General features: G+C 46.2%; 1 long non-coding RNA gene across 1 annotated transcript; it reads right to left on the bottom strand.

The window, feature by feature from the left end:
- Positions 1 to 827: 827 nt before the first annotated feature.
- On the bottom strand, positions 828 to 14,836 carry LOC141568908 (uncharacterized). The gene is made up of 3 exons (XR_012492210.2): positions 14,658 to 14,836; positions 9,252 to 9,326; positions 828 to 8,884 (listed from the first exon to the last, which is right to left on the bottom strand). It is a non-coding gene; the product is annotated as an uncharacterized LOC141568908 (long non-coding RNA).
- Positions 14,837 to 16,742: the final 1,906 nt, after the last annotated feature.

Genomic DNA, 16,742 nt, shown 5'->3' with positions numbered 1-16,742 from the left:
TGGTTTTCTCATCTAGCTCCCAAACATTAGCATAAAAGCACTGGTGAGTGAAAGAACAGGAGAACAGATTTCTGCCCAGGAGAAAACTCCCTCCCAAGCAGAAGGGGAGCTGCGGGGGACAGCGTGGCAGGTGGTGTTTAGCTGCAATCATGGGCTATTCAACAAACTCCCAAACCGCCTCTTAGATGCAAATTGTTCATCAGCAAATTGTTCATCACTTAGCCATTTATCCTGGGACTTGATGGCAGCAACTTAACTCGCCTTTTTCCCCCTTTCCCAAATCAAACTCCTGAAGAGCCTGCAGAGTCTGGAAGTCATACAGAGGCACCACTTCCTACGTGACAGGATAGGACACCACCCTGGAAGGCAATCACAAGCCCCAGGACTTAGAACAAGGAGTCGGGTTTGTTGCGCAGGCAAAATCACAAAGATGTTTTTACATAAGTTCCAAAATATTTCTCCCTTTATTGGAGTTGGGGAGAGAAGATATTTAACTTCAGATTTATAGCAATCTTCCTACCTTCTTCTCCACCACATGCTTATCTGTAAGCGGGAAAATCTGGGGTTGCAGCCCAGACCAAATAATTTGTCTATCAAAAGCCCACAGACTTGGTGACAAAGGACTGGTGAGAGCACAGTGTATCTCTGTGTCATGACCTGCGAACAAAACCATTAAGTGAAGACACCATGAGATTACAATCAGTAAAAAAAAAAAAAAAAAAGGAAAGAAATTAAATCTGTCAAATTGACAAAGATTAAAAGGAATTATAATACCCACTGTTGGCACTAATACTTCCTGGAAGGCAACTGGGCAGTTTGTATCACAAGCCCTAAAAATTAGGTAAATCCCATGTCCCAGTGTTCATGCTTCTAGGAATTTATCCCAAGGGGCAAAAAAAAAAAAAAAAGATACATAGGTACTGTGAGACCTGGTCTTATTTTAATATAAATATAACTGGGTCTAATATAATATAATATAATACCAGGTATAATATAATATAATACTGGGTCTAATATAATATAATACCTGGTCTTACATTAATTTTTGCTCCAAAAGACGCATTAGAGCTGATGGTCTGGCTAGGTCTTATTTTCGGGGAAACATGGTGTTACTTGCAGTGGTATTTGTAATATTTTTTTTTTTAATAAGCAAACAAATGTTTTGTGTTTTTTTCAATTGGGGAAGGGGAACAGGACTTTATTGGGGAACAGTGTGTACTTCCAGGACTTTTTTCCAAGTCAAGTTGTTGTCCTTTCAATCTTAGTTGTGGAGGGTGCCGTTCAGCTTCAAGTTGTCCTTTCAGTCTTAGCTGTGGAGGGCTCAGCTCAGCTCCAGGTCCAGTTGCTGTTGCTAGTTGCAGGGGGCGCAGCCCAACATCCCTTGCAGGACTCGAGGAGTTGAACTGGCAACCTTGTGGTTGAGATCCCACTGGCCCATGTGGGAATTGAACCGGCAGCCTTCGGAGTTAGGAGCATGGAGCTCTAACCGCCTGAGCCACGGGCCGGCCCTATTTGTAATATTTTTAAGTGGAAATGACTTAAGGTTCAATAGAAGAAAATAAAAATTATGGATATACAACAGGAATCTAGTAAGCTCTTCAAAAATAATGCTATAGAACGGGAGTTGGCAAACCATATCCAATGGCCAAATGGACCAGCGTCCTGCTTTTGTAAATAAAGTTTTATTGGAACACAGCCATGCTCATTTGTTTATGTGTTGTCTATGATTGTTCTCATGCTACAATGCCAGAGTTGAACAGTTGCAACAGACCTTATGGCTTGCAAAGCCTAAAATATTTACTATCAGAAACTTAATAGAAAAAGTTTGCCAACTTCTGCTATAGAAGAATATTTACTGACAAAGGCAAATGTTTATAATATATTGCTAAGTGAAAATAAAAAATCAGGCCACTGCATACCATTTTTGTTATGCATAGAAATAAGACTGAAAGAAATTCAAATAACAATGGTTCTCTCTGAGTGGTAGAATTATGGGTGGTCAGATGTTCCTGGATATTCCTTGATGGCTTTTTTGTTTTTCACATCCTCCATCCATACAAAATATGAATTGCTTCTATAATTGGCAAGAGGAAGCAGGAAGAAATAAGAGTAACTGAGAGAAAGATCATATTTTGGTCTGGCTTCAGTGCCATTTTCCACGCTCCCCTCTTGACCCCCACCTGAACCCCTATCCCAATCTCTCTCCGAGGCAATTCTGTGCCCCACCTCCACCCCAATCTGGCTTTGCTTTGCAAAACCCCTGCTTTAAAAAAAGGGGCGAGGATTCCTTTTATTCTGGCTGGGGCCACCACAGCATTTGCACCTGGGGACTTGGGGTGCTGGGAGAAAGGGAGGAGTAGAGAGGGAGGAGGGAGAAGGAGAAGAAGTGGGGCTTTTTTTAGCGATTTTGCCTCTGAACTAAAAAGTCAAGCCTTAGGAACCTAGGCATTCAAGGCCCTTACCCATTCTCCAAACCAACCTGTGTTGCCACAGTCTAAGGGCACTGGTAAGTAAGCCCTTATGCCAAGGTTGGAAACCTGAGTACGTCCTTTGCAGCATCACACTAGTGTAAAGGGCAAACTTGGAACTTAAAAGTGGTAATAATAACCTCAATGATAAACTCTTATGCTTGCACAGCACATTACCGTTGTCAAATTTCTTTTACACACTTATGTCATTCTAGTTCTTCTTAATTAATTGATGTATAAATAGACATTTTTAAGCACCTACAGTGTACAGGAAGTGTAAAAAAAATATAAGCATCGCATAGTGGCCTTCAATCAAGTTGAACATCAGAATCACCTGAGGAGCTTTAAACAAAAGTTTAGATGTCAGAACCTCCAGGGGTGCAGCCAAGGAATCTGGTTTTTAAATCTCCCCCCAACCAGCTCTCCCTATGCAAGGCAATAAGACCAAATGATTTCAATAGATGGTTCTGGAATTTGGCTGCACATGAGACTCTAAAAGTCCCAGTGCCCAGTCTGGCACGCAGATAGATTAAATCAGAATATCTTGGCGGGGAGGGGGGCAGGTGTTGGTATTTTCTAGAGCTCCCCAGTGATTCCAACGTGCAACCAAGCCTGACAGCCACTGAACTGAAGGAATGCAGAGGTGATAAGAAGGTAGAGAGGACAAGAGATGTTTCTGCAAGAGATGGGATCTGAGCCACGGCTTCAAGAATGAACAGAAAAGAATAAAGAAATTTGAGGGTGAATAACAGCACAGCAAATGTTTGGCGTAGGCAAAAGATTTGTAATGAAAAATAAGGCTGGGAGCATAGGGTGGGGCCAGACCCTGAGGGGCCCAGAATGCCAACTAAGGCATTTAACTTATTAGTAAGAAAGAGTCATAGAAGATCTTGTGAAGCTCTTGGGGAAGATAAACCTGGGAGTAGACAGCAAATGCAAAGAGAAAGGCTTAGGGGAGCAGATAAGAGAGTGTTAAAGATTTTCTAAAGTGATAATACCTAGTAATGGAGAGCAGACAGAGAAAGATGGACATTCTCAAATACTGCTGGTGGGTGTATAAATGGATACAGCCTTTCTGGAAGGCAGGGCAGCCCCAGGCCTTCGAATGCCTTTGTGAGAATGGGAGCCAGACACCCCGACCTCCAAGTAGACACAACCCCACGCCACAGTGTGTGGTTTGGTAAGCAGAGTTGATTTTCAGCCCCATCTTTTTCCCCTTGACACTGCCCCCCACGCGCAATGAACAACACTCACAAGTATCTGCTGCAGCCCTGCTGGAGGTCAAGTTCGCAAAGTCGTAGAACTGCACACAATCAGCCTCAGCTCTGGATCACTAAACATGAAGCATTTAGAGATTGTTCCTGCACAGGTGCACTCCCCGCAGAGCTATGTGTATCTTGGAAGCAGTGAGGGTTCTGAAGAACTTGGACCAAGACGGAGCACCTCAGTGGCAAGCATCGTTGGTCATCCATACGGTAGATACTTTCCTCGTCTGCCTTGATTCAGAACCCTGCGTTTGTCACACAGCAGTGTGCCCAGCACCGAGGATGACTTGGGATTGCTCTAAGCCATTCCTGGTAGTAATTTCTGTTCCCTTTGCAAGAGATTGGTCCAAGGGAACATATAACACAGTTCTAGCTAATAAGAGGATTTGCCTCCCCCAAATGGGAGACGTATGTGAGGTTGAAGCCCTTTGCTGCCAACAAGAACCTAATGATACAATGACTGTCGAAAAAAAGAGAGAACCTAATGAGCTCCTCCTTGATACTAAGGATTTAAAGAAGGATAAGTTTCCAGTCCTATGAGAGTTTAAATTCTGCAGAGGAAGACAAACCCATGGGACAAGTACTCCAGCAGAGGTATGAATAAAGTTCTCAGGTGACAGGAGGCAAATTGACTAGGTCTGAGGATAAGAGGCTATATAGATGGGGTTTTGTTACAGACATTAGGTTTCAGTGATATCCAGGTGAAGATGTCTGTGATGCTGCAGGCAAGAGGTCTGAATTAAACAGATAAACTCGGAAGGCATCAGCAGAGAGCTAGTAATTGAAGTCATGGGAGACGTTAGGATCTCCAAGTATATCTGTCAGGCACGCTTTCCGCAGCTTAAAAATGAGACTAGCAGGGCCAGGCCTGGATCGATGCATTCATTGGCTTAACTATATCAAAGTCAGAGCAGCATGGCTGTGATGGAGCCTACTGGTCTTCTCCCCAGGCTCACAAGACAGATGCTGCAGCTTCAGACACCGTATCCTCACGTTTTGCTTAAAGGCAAGAAGGGCTGCTTCGCCTCACACAGTTGTTCCCTGAAATCCCTCCCACTTCTACTCATGCCCTGCTGGCCAGGACTATGTCACGTGTCCACCCTTAAACAGATCACAGACGAAAATAAATTATTTACCGTGATTTCTTAGACCAATCATTGTTCATCCCCTGGAGGGTCACTGTTACTGCACAAGAAGAAAAAGAATGGGCGACCAACTGTATCTGCCACTCCCTGAGGGAGCCAAGAGAATAGATAAAGGTCTAAGACAGAAAACTGGGAATTTGTCAACATTTTCAGGAAAAGGGAGGAAGATGAAAGTAGAAAAGATCAGAAAAGCAGGAAGAGGGAGTCCCAGAAGACAAGAAAAGAATTTCCAAAAGGAAGAAGTGACCAACAGCTTCAAACATTATAGGGAGGTCAAGTAGATGACGACAACCCAGCGAGGCCATTTACCTTGGCAAGTAGGAGGTCACTCTTGACCTTGGTAAGAGTGTTGTCAAGAACATAAAAACAGGGTGAGTAGGAGGTGAAGTGAAGCGTGCAGGAAAAGGGGAAACAAAATGTGCAGCAGAGAGAGAACACGAGGAGGGAAAATCTGTATTGAGCACAGAGCCTGCCAGAATCCTAAGCTATTGCTAGACCTGATTGGCGCTAAGCAGGAAGAGTGACCAGCTTCCTCTACTGCATATTCATCAGGGACCTTCTTGCCAGCTTAAGAGAGAGCGATGAGACAGAAGAGCCCCTCCCACCCTGGCTCCATGATTAATTCCTGTCTCTCTTGGGGCTTGGCATAAAAGAAGGACTAATCATGCTTTCCTACCATCTGGGCAATATGGTCTCCCATCAGCTGGTACAAAATGAGGGGTTTGTGACACTTAATGGCAACCCTGCCCCCATCACATCTGAGCCTTAATCTCTTGAATTAGCCAAATCAAGGAAAATTTGGAGATGTATTGTGATTCAAGTGATGGAATAAATAACCCATTGGCCAGGGTGCACTCCAAGTCTCTCCACCTTCATAACGCTTAATTGGAGAAAGCTGAAATGTCGTGACTGGCTCTGCAGATGTCTTCCAGGGAGACACAGGGGTCTAGGCAGTAGGGTTACAGCAGGAACGTGCCTGGACTGGGTTCTTCCTGTGGGGCCTTCCCAGAGCTTCCCCATCCGCTGTCCATCCTGGACCTATGAGCTAAAGCAAAGGGATATCTCAGGATGGGCTAGGGGAGGCCATGCTGGGCAGAGGCTCCCTATTCTCCCCGCAAAAAAAGTTGGAAAGAAATGATATGAGGATTCTGTGATCCTAGAGCCCCTGTGTGTCCCTCTGTCCTGGGGGTTGGTATCACACAGCACTGGACTCCTCCAGGAATCTCTCTGTCCCATAGACTGTTTGCTGGGCAAGGACAAGATCTGCCTTGTTCACACCCCTCTATGCCCAGTGCCCAGACTAGGGACTGGCACGGAGCAGTACTCAAGGAGTGTTGACCACGTGAACAAACGAATGAATGAAAGAATGAGAGGTTGCAGAGAATATATTCTGACCACAAAACACTCCTCAGAAGGCATTTCTTCAGGGACCGCCATGTGGTCATGGGGGGACATTGTGCCACGGGACCATGCCTTCTGACAGGAATGTAACGGCTTGGGCCCCACTCCTGGTCTCCTTTAGATTACAAAGCACCTTCCTATCTGGTATCTCAGGCAATATTCATAAATATTGTTTGCAAACCTCTCTGTGTTGGGCACCGTCCTAAAGATGCCAGACACTCAGCAAACGAAACAAAGATCCCTCCTTTCTGTAGCTTCCAGTCTAATTTGGGCAGACTGACAGTGAAAAAGTAAGCTATTAATCCTTACAAAAATTGTACAGAGTAGGTACTACTATTATCCCCCCCTTTTTTTAAGGACGGCGCAGCTCACAGTGGCCCATGTGGGGATCGAACCTGCAACCTTGATTGCATTAGCACCACGCTCTAACCGACTGAGCTAACCGGCCACCATTATCCCTATTTTTTAAATGAGGAAACTGAGGCACAGAGAGGTTAAGGGATTTGCTTAGTCCCACAGCTGGTAGCAATAAACATGGATTCCAACGCAGGCTGTTTGGCTCTGGAGGCCACACACTCCACCTCTACGCTAGTCTGCCTCTCCAGGAATGGCCTCACGGGTTCTTGGGAGAACCAAATGAGAGAACATGTATGAAAGCACTTTTTAAACTGTAAAGCACTGTCCACATGTTGGAGGTGATAATGTGACTGACCAGGATCTGCTGGGACGATGACTATCGTGGGAAAGCGACTTCCAGTCTCCTGCTCACCACTCGGCCAGGGCCTCTTTCTCTACCACCCTTCAGCTCTGGGGTTCTCCAGGATGCTTTTGACGTGAGCGTCTCCAGGACACTTTTGACGTGAGCGTCGGGGGTGGAGGGGGGCTGGGGGACGTGCAAAATAATGAATTCAGCTCCCTTCCTGGTGGCTCAGATGTCCCGCAGAGACACAGCCCAGACAACTACCTTGCTCCTCAGCCACGTTTTTATTTTGGGTCTTTGTCTTGTAGGAAGAGAAGTCCTTGTGGCAGCGTGACTAAAGCTGATGAGTCATGCGCCCTGCTGGCCTCCTCCAGCCTCCTCCGTGCACCAGTAACCATCAGCTAAGAGACAGGAGAGTGGATAGCGTGTCCCTGCCCACCTGCAGCTGGAGGCGAGGGCTGGGGACTGGGGAAGCTAGGACTTCCCTGCAGGCAGAGCAGATGGTGGCTGCTCGATGAAGGCACTAGTCACTCACACACAGACATACACGGCCACATGCACAAAGCGGCCTGAAGAGGGGCTTGTCGGACCTTAGAAAAGGGCACTCAATAGTTACTGGCTGGCTTGAGACTCTGCTCCTGCAGTCTCTCTGCCAGTGCCTTTTTTCTTAAATAAACTAACTTATATTCCTTTAAAAAAAAAAAAATAGTTACTGGCTGACCGAATGAATGCATGAGCAGAAGAATACATAACAGATCACATTGGCAAAGTACTTTACGGTTTACAAAGCACTGTCACGTACTTCAGTTCATATAATTCTCTGGAAAGAATGATGAGGTGGCTGTCACCAGTATCCCAATTATATAAATGAGAAAACTGAAGCTCAGAGAAGTAATGTCACTTTCTCAAAGTCTCAGATCTGATCCAGGGGCATTCACTGAATGAATGAATGAATGAATGAATGAATGGAGTTGGTGAGCCAGAGTCTAAAACCATGTGATCTTCTCTAAATTCAGTACTCTTCCTACCATACATGCTGCCATATTTCCTCGTGAAAAGTTAAAGAGAGTCTCCTCTGAGGAATTGAAGTTGAAGACAGTTGTGAGAACAACACTGTGCAGTAATCTGTCCTGGAGGGCCAGTGTCACCTTCTTAGCTGATGCCTTCCCATGTACAGAGTGACCTGCCCTCCAAGCCCACCAAGCACTTGCTCTCGCAGCCATCCCAGACCACACCAGGCTGCTGTGTTGTAACATATCTACGTACAGGCTTCATCCTGCCTCAGATGGTGAGCTCCCAGAGCACTAAGCTTTGTTCATCTCTGCACCCCAGCATCTGGCATCACAAATGAATGAACGAATGAATGAGATATGTGACAGATTCTCTTTTCCTGTGTTCTCCAAAATGAAAAAACAATAATAGCCTGACCCCCAAGATTCTGCCCAATGTTTTGGTAGGAAGTGCATATACAGGGCCAATTCTGAAAATCCAGACTTCTCTCTCTGTCTCTCTCTCCCCTCCCCCTTAGAAAGCCTACCAATATTTAGGAGGGCAATCTCAGCTCCCAGAGAGCAAAAGGGGACAAGCGCATCCTAGCTGCTCTGCCCTAGGCAGCCCCAAAGAGCTAAATTTTCTTTTTCCCTCAAAAGGGCCTACATAGCAATGCTTCCATCTACGTCTTCATTCTCCCACACCTCCCTTTTCCGCCTCCTTGCAGACAGCCCAATGCTGCCACCCTCCCACCCAGCCCTCTGCTATCAGAGCTCTGAACACCCAAAAAGGAAAAACGATTTGTGCGGAGCGAAGACAGAGCCAGGGAGGAAGGGAAGGGCTTTTCGCTACCAGCTGATGTTCTGCAGACGGAGCTGCCTGTGTCTGTGCCAAGGCTGTGGCTGCCAGCAAAATCTGAAAGAGATAGGGGAGGGGAGGTAGAGAAAAATATACTGATTTCTACAGTATATCCTGAGTCCTATCTTAAATTGAACTAAATTGTCTTCCTCAAGAGGGAGGATGAGATCAAAGGCCCATAAATGACAGAGAACCACAGGAGATCATTCATTCATTCAACAAACATTTACTGGGCACACTGCATGCCACACAACACACTCAGCACAAGGAATGCAGGTGTGAAAGACAGCATACCTCCCCTGGGACATCTCACATTGGAGGAGGAGAAACAGGCAAGTTAACAGGTAACCGTACTACAGTGTGATCAGAGATAAGGAACAGACAAGCACTGCTCACATTAGAAGTCAGAGGAGGGACACCTCACCCAGACTCAGGCGCGAAGGGGTAGTCAGAGAGTCTGCCTGCTGGAGGTGACACCGAAAATGCTGCGTTGTGAAGCCTGTGGAGGAATTAGATCAGTGAAAATGGGAGGTGAGGCATTCTGAGGCAGCAGGAATGGCCTGTGTGAAGGCAGGGGCCTGACAGAGAGACAGCATGGCCAGCAAGGGTCATGATTTGGTGCAGCCGACTGAGGGGTGTAGAAGAGTGCCAGACTGTGAAAACCTTTGTTGCAGATGCTAAGGAGTTTGAATATTATTTTAAAGCCATTTGGGCTTTTGTCAAAAGGCTTTAAGGGGATGAGGTGACCAGATTTGCCTTTTGGGAAAACGAGTCTGGCAACCAGGTGGGGAATAGGTTCCCAGGGTGCGAGACGGGAAAGTAGGAGACCACTGAGGAAGCTAGGGTGGTAACCCAGGGACAAACGGTGCAGACCTGGACTTAGGGTGTTTCCCGTGGGGAGGCAGAGGGAGACCCAAATCTGTGAGGAACTGAGGGAGTAGAATTACTGGATGTGGTGACCAGCATAGGAGATGGGGAGTGGGGGAGGGAGAAGAGGATGGTTCTGACTTGGGTATCGAGTGGGTCAGGTGCCATGAACAGAGATGGGGAATCCCGGCAGTAGAGAAAGTTTAGACAGGAAACAAATGAGTTCAGTGTGAGGTCTGAGCTTAAGGCACCTGTAGACACCCGGGGGAGACACCCAGCAGTGGGGTGGAGGTAAAGTGTGCAACTCAAGAGGAGGTCTGGACTGGAGACCAACACTTGGGAGTCAGCGTAGCTGCTGTGGTTTAAGCCATGGGTGTGGATGCGATTGCCCAAGAAGAATGTACACACTGAGAGTAGGTCCACGCCATCTTCCCGCCCCCAGGTCTGATGGGCTGAGACAATATAAGTGAAAGTGCTTGTCTTGACGCGTGGGTCAGAATGGACTCTCAGTAAATTGTAGTTGAATGAACAGTAGGTCAGAAAAGAATCGTGAATAATCATTTCGTGTAATATTTTACTCCCAAACATGATCAATGCCGTTCCCCTCTTTCTTTTAAAACCTTCTATCCTATTGTCTCTTGATCCTGGTAATTGGGAAGTTCTTCAGATGCACACCTCACATTCTTCCTGCAAGGAATTGGGATTCCAGCCTTTCCAGTCCTCGAGTCCTGATATATTCACCAACTGCTCACTCTCTCTTCTTGCCTCCTACACGCTCCCTTGCCTGATATTTTTAAACTGTTTTATTTTCAGACAGGATTCGTCACTGCCATCAGCTGCCTATTTGAGGTATTTTCATCAAATATTGTATTTGTGTAGTTAAACCATAACTTTGCATAGAGGAAAGCAATGCCACAAATAATCCAAAATGATCAATTTAAATGACTTCTAATTGGATTAGGAAGCTGCTTTGGTCCTTGCCTCTAAATATAGGTATGTTAGCTATTCCAAAAATCAGATCCAAGCAGAATGACCATTTTAGGGAGAATTGATACAAGAGGAACTTGCCTAGAAACTGCCCCATTATTCCATCCAAAGGCCTTCAACACGGCACCCAGCCTTCTATCCATCCATCTTTATATCCTCTCATCCATTCCATCTCTCCATCTTCCAATTGACCCATCCATCCATCCATCAAATCCATCTATCTGTCTACCCATCCACCATCCATATATCTATCTAAAATCATCTTTCGAATGCCTACTCTATGGCAGACACTACACTACGTGCTGAAGGATATGAAAATAAATAAATGAGACATGAAACCAAGAATCTTCCAGTCCAAATAGGAAGAAAGACCCAAGATAAAAAAGACTCTACCTTATAAGTGCTCTAAAAGAAGAATTGGAAGAGAGGACATACTCTTTCTAGGGGAATCAGGGAAGACTTCATAGGAAAGGTACTTGAAGCAGGAAAGCGATTTGGAGGTAGATTGTTTACCTCTCACCGAGATTCAGGGCAGAGTGGCAGGATTTAGCTCCCAACTCCTGGATATGGGGAATCTAGCTATGGGACTTCAAATCACATCACCTCTTTTGGCCTAAGTATCTTCATCAATAGATCAAAGGGGTTGTATCAGTGCTTTTCTATGCTCCACTGAGTGTAGGGCAACCTACTGTCCCAGTTTGCCTGGGGTTCTGCAAATTTCTTGGGATTCCAGAGTTGTAATGCTAAAACCGGACAAATCGGGATGAGTTGGTCACCTTAACTGAACCTTACAGCTCTCACAGGGAGGCCACCGAGGCAGGAGTAGGGGAGGACAGTCCAGGGGGATCAGAGCCCCCATTTCCACTTTAACTGGATCAGTCATGGCTTGTTTTACACATTGAGCTTCTATAGTAGATTTTGTTTGAAGAAACATTCCACTGCTTTTTGGAAAAAGAGTTTGAAAACCATTGGACTTAATGATCTCTCGTGTCCTTACAGTCTTTTGAAATTAAAATTAGTATATATCTATGAAAAACTAATCTCTCTCTCTCCTTTCCATCATTCTGCCTTGTATTTTTTCCTTTGATGAGCTGGAGAAGAGACTATGAGGTAGAAATAAGTAGTTTCGCTCAAAAGTCTTCCTTCCTATAGGACTTCTAGGGGCTCTAAAATAAATGAGAAAACACTCAACTAAATTAAACATGGTTGAGTTTTAAAATCAGTTTATAGCATCCCAGACCAGCCTGCAGGCAGGTATCCATTTTATACCTTTCTCCCTCTCCACTCCAGTACCACTCGTTCTGGAATTATATCTCTGAGGGTATGTTTAGAGAAAGTGGGGGACAATTAACCTAAAGAACCCCCTCTTTTTCGGGGTGGGGCAGAGAGCTGAAAGGGGATCAGGCAAAGCAGTTGGAAACATCTCAGCTCCCCCTCCCACTCCAGATCCTTCTGGCAGCTCTAATTGAAGCCTGTCACAAGGAGAGAAGCCAGCTGCAAATTGCATTCATCAACGAATTACAGCAATTACAGCCCCAGCCCCAGCCTAATGGGGGTGACACATCCAGTCAGGCAGTTCCTTCCTCTGATTCAGAGATGCCAAATGCTTTGGGCCTCCGGGGTCACTTTTCCCAGTCCAGACCCCAAACTTTGTCCTGGCCCTACACCCTGCCTTCATCCAATACATCAGGGAGGATGGGTGCTCCTCACACTTCTCCAGGGTGTTTCTCTCAACCATCACTGAAATTCACTCCACAATCTAGACCCAGTTCCTGTTGCTGTTCTCTAACGTGAGTTTCCCTCAGACTTGGTCCTTCAGAGAATTGATTTGGGGCCAGTTCAAGGGCCTGTTAAGAATGCTTTCCTTGTTGGCAGTGGGCCAGCTCAACTCCTCCTGCCCACCCTAACACCATGGGGCCAAGCTGAGGGTGAGGTTCAGATGAAACCTGTGGAGGTGTAGTGGAAGTGTCACCTCCCAGAAAGAAAGGTATGTAGGTATGTGGCCACCCACACCTGTCCACAGCTGCTTCCTCACTCCCCTCCCTGGAGCCAGCAGCTCTGGTTTCAACAATTTGAAGGGGTGTGTGTGTGTATGTGTGTGTGTATGTGTGTGTGTGTGTGTGTGTGTGCGACATACTATGGGAAATCCACATGTGAAGGACAAGGAGATGTAGAGGGCATGACACTGGGCTCTCTGTGTGATTTGGAGTATAAAAGGGCAGTCAAATACCCTCAGACAATGCTCTTTTCCTCTCTTGCTTTTTGCCGTAGAATTCTGGCACCTCCACAAACAGGGCTGAGCCAGAAAAAAGGCAGGTTCAGAAGTCAGTCTCTTCAGCTATGAGAGCCCCAGCCTTTGGGCAGAAACTCATCTCTTCCTCTCTCCCAGTCCCTGTTTGAATATGGGAGGGGGCAGGGAAAGAAGGTGTCTCTTCTGTGCTCAAGTTTCTAAGGAAGCCAGCCCAGATCCCACCCTTCCCTTCCAGAGAACGTATCCTGTGATGTTTAAGTCAAGCCTTGAGAATGAATTTCTCCTGTCCTTTCTCCACGACAAGAAGTGGGGATGGATACAGCCAGTAAAGGGAAAACACAGAGAAGAGGTTTGGCTCAAATGTCCCCTGGGACACCAAAGCTTTCTGCCTGGGGGAGCAGTGGGGCTCTGGTGCCCCATTGGCAAGGGAAGAGGTCAACAGGCGTGACTCAGTAGCCCCAGCTTCCTGGAGGCTCTTGAAGGAATGCAGCGTTTTATCCTGAGTTTCAGATAAACCTCCAGAAGAGAGACAGCAGGATCAGAGGAAGGAACCAAGGACAAAGAGACAGATGGCGGCAGAAACAAGGCTAGACAGACGAGGGCAGATAAGGGCTGAGGCTGAGGCCGAGAGTGAGAGTAGAAAGACGACTAGATTGCCAAACAAAGACAGCAATTAGGACTCTGGCTTGCCCAGGTCAGCTGACTCTTCTCTTCTCGGGCTACACCCTGAGAGGATACCCTCGCTGCCCCACCCACATCCCCTGGACTGTCTGAGTGTTGGCTCCAAGGGCTCCTGGATGCCCTTCTCTGGAGACCCCAGCAAGCAGCAGCCCATTAGCTGACTGCAGAGGATAGAAAAGACCAGCCTCGCTGCCTCAGGAGGGGACACTTTCTGGGTTCCATTCTCCATCAGTGAGCTGCCCCACAGGATCACACAAAAATTAGCCTTCAGCTATGAGAGCCCTGTCCTTGCTTAACCCCTCCCCTTCTCCTGAGACTGTGCCCTCAATAAACCATGTGTCCCCTGAATCCCTGTCTCAGGAAACCTCATCTATGTGGCCTTTGTGTACAGATTGCCCCTGAGCTGCAGCGCCTAGGACAGTGTGTCAGTGCACGGTAACGCTAAATAGTATGATATTGAATGTGGTTGATTGAGAGAATGAGTGACTGATTGGATTAATGCTCTTGATGGGAGATAAGTAGGTAGAGGGGTTTACTGCAGGACTGCTCTCCCCCCCACACATGATCCCTGTGGTTTATCCCAGTATATCCTGTCTGCATATAGGCCACCCGCTTATGTAGGTGCAAACTCAGGGGCAGATAACACAGTTTGTGGCTTATCCAGACCCCCATCTTCCCCCTCAGTATCGCCTGATTGAGCCCTCTCTCTGCTCCAGCACCTTTGGGTGGGGTGAGGGGTGGGGTGGGCACAGGAAGGCAGCGGGGAGGGTAAGATGATGAAATCTCAGTCTGTCAACACTGTTGCTACTGTCACAGCAGTCTGATGAAAGATCAGAAACTATTGGGTAAAATCATGTTAGGAATTTTCTGTGGATCCCAGGTATCTGGGTTCATTATCAAATAGATAATTAAATTGCTGTTTATAGAGTGAAGACACCTTGAATGAAGTTAGGAAACCTAAACTGCTAAATAATCAGGTTTGGATGATTGAGAATCAGTTTGATGAGATGTTTTAAGACAAATCAAGATAAGCAAAGTCTTCACCTATTCAGAAAGCTTTTCAGGAAGGAGAGTCTGCAGATCTGTCAGGTTTTTCAGAACTTCCTGTCATCTACCCTCCTTCCAGACTGCTGCAGTTTGATCCGTTTCTCTTCTGACTTCAGAAGAACAATAGTCTTTCCATTCTTTTATCCATAATGTTCCTTCTTCCAAATATCTGGGCCTGCACTGTCAATAGAAATAGAATGTGAACCACATATCAATTTAGAATTTCTGGCAGCCACATTTTTTTAAAGGCAAAAACTTTCTTACCAGGTGAAATTAATTGTAATTTATTTTTAAAGTCAATACAACTGTATGCTTTTATTTTATTTTATTTTTTAAATTTTATTGGGGGACAGTGTGTTTTCTCCAGGGCCCATCAGCTCCAAGTCGTTGTCCTTCAATCTAGTTGTGGAGGGCACAGCTCAGCTCCAAGTTCAGTTACCTTTTCCAATCTTAGTTGCAGGGGCACAGCCCACCATCCCATGCCTGCATCCCATTGTGCTCTAAGCAACTGAACCATCCTGTAATTTATTTTATTTCACTAATATATTTAAAATTTTTCACTTCAACATAGCTATATAAAAAGTTATGAATATTTCACATTCTTTTTTTGTACTAAGTCTTTAAAATGTGTTGTATTTCACACTTACAGTATGTCTCAGTCCAGTTCCCTTGCTTAGTCGCTACATGTGGCTGGTGGCTGCCACATGGCCAGCACAGGTCTAAATCTTGGGAGTCCCTTCCCAACACCTGCCCCACACTCGGTTCCTCTGGGGTGGGAGGCAGAGAATGGGATCTAGATACAGCTAGACTATCCTAGGGTGACCTTGGGAGGAGCTGGGGGAGAGGAGTGGTAAACAAACTCTAGGGAACCTCCCAGGCCAGGTGATTAATTACTGGGGAGGGAGGAACGAAACTTGTCTATTAAACCTCAAGTCTTTCCTCCTGAGCAGTAGGTAAGGCCAAGAAAGTACTTCCAAGCCCATGGTCGTTCAAGTCCCTTGTTAATCAGAATACTGATTCAGTATTCCAAATCTGCTTCTTTTCCTCACCTCCTCCAGGAAGCCTTCCCAGGTAAACTCTCCAACCTTACTTGATAGCTTCTTTCCTGAGTGCTGTCAGCATTTATAGACTAAAACCACCTCTTCACTGAGGTGACACCCCTACCCTCCAACCCCTTAGTGGATACCTCACATTCCACAGATATGAGATGAGCACTTACTGTGTGCCCACCACTATCCTGGGGATACAATGCTGAGCAAAATGGATAAGGGCTGTCCTCCTAGAAAGCATAGCCTAGAGATGAAGGCAGACAGCAAACAAACTCAAAAACAAAACAAACAAGGTAATTTCAGTGATAAGATGAAGGGAGAAAGATCATTAAGGAGTTCCCAGGCCCAGTTTGTACTGAGAAGCATAGAAAGTGAACCAGAGAAGATCTGATATTGTTTACTCAACCCCTTCACTTTACAGAAGGGTAAACTGAGGCCAAGAAGACTAGGAATGGCTTGGTCAAGGTCACAGTTGGTAGCAGAGCCAAGTCTTGCTTTGTGGGTTACTTTCTGAGGTGCTGCCTGGTCAAACTGGTGATTCTTCTGTTTCTCCCCCATCAGAGTGGAAGAGTTCCAGAGAGTGAGTAAGCAGTTCTGCATTCCCTCTCCCTAAGGATAAGTCAGCATTTGGAGTGAAAAGCAATAGATAATCTTGTAAAAACAAACACAATCAAAAGCACAAAACCTCACTTTCAGCAATCTTTAAAACCCAGCTGTCATCCCTACTCCCCCACCAGCCTTTTCACTAGATCTAATAGAAGGGGGTGGGAGGTGCTAAAGAGATAAACCCTCCTGGCTCCCTACCTCTCTGCCTCCCCACTCCATTCAGGAGGGGCCTGAATGAACTAAACAGAGAGGTGAGGCCCCAAACAGCCCAGAGTGGCCAAGGTATTTGACACTGGCTTCTGCTTCCTGTTCCAGGAGTCCATGAGCTATAGCAATTGTTGGGGGGGGTCCCCACTAGAGGAGTCAAGGGTCACCCTGGGTGAGGTCCAGGGCCTCGGCTGCCCTCCTTCAGGTTCCAGGTTTGTTC

This window comes from Rhinolophus sinicus, chromosome 12 (assembly GCF_057876585.1).
Source record: "Rhinolophus sinicus isolate RSI-liver-muscle chromosome 12, RSI-T2T, whole genome shotgun sequence".
Classification (NCBI taxonomy): Eukaryota; Metazoa; Chordata; class Mammalia; order Chiroptera; family Rhinolophidae; genus Rhinolophus; species Rhinolophus sinicus.
The sequence above is the reverse complement of the archived record's forward strand: the minus strand, read 5'-3'. Positions and strand labels throughout refer to the sequence as shown.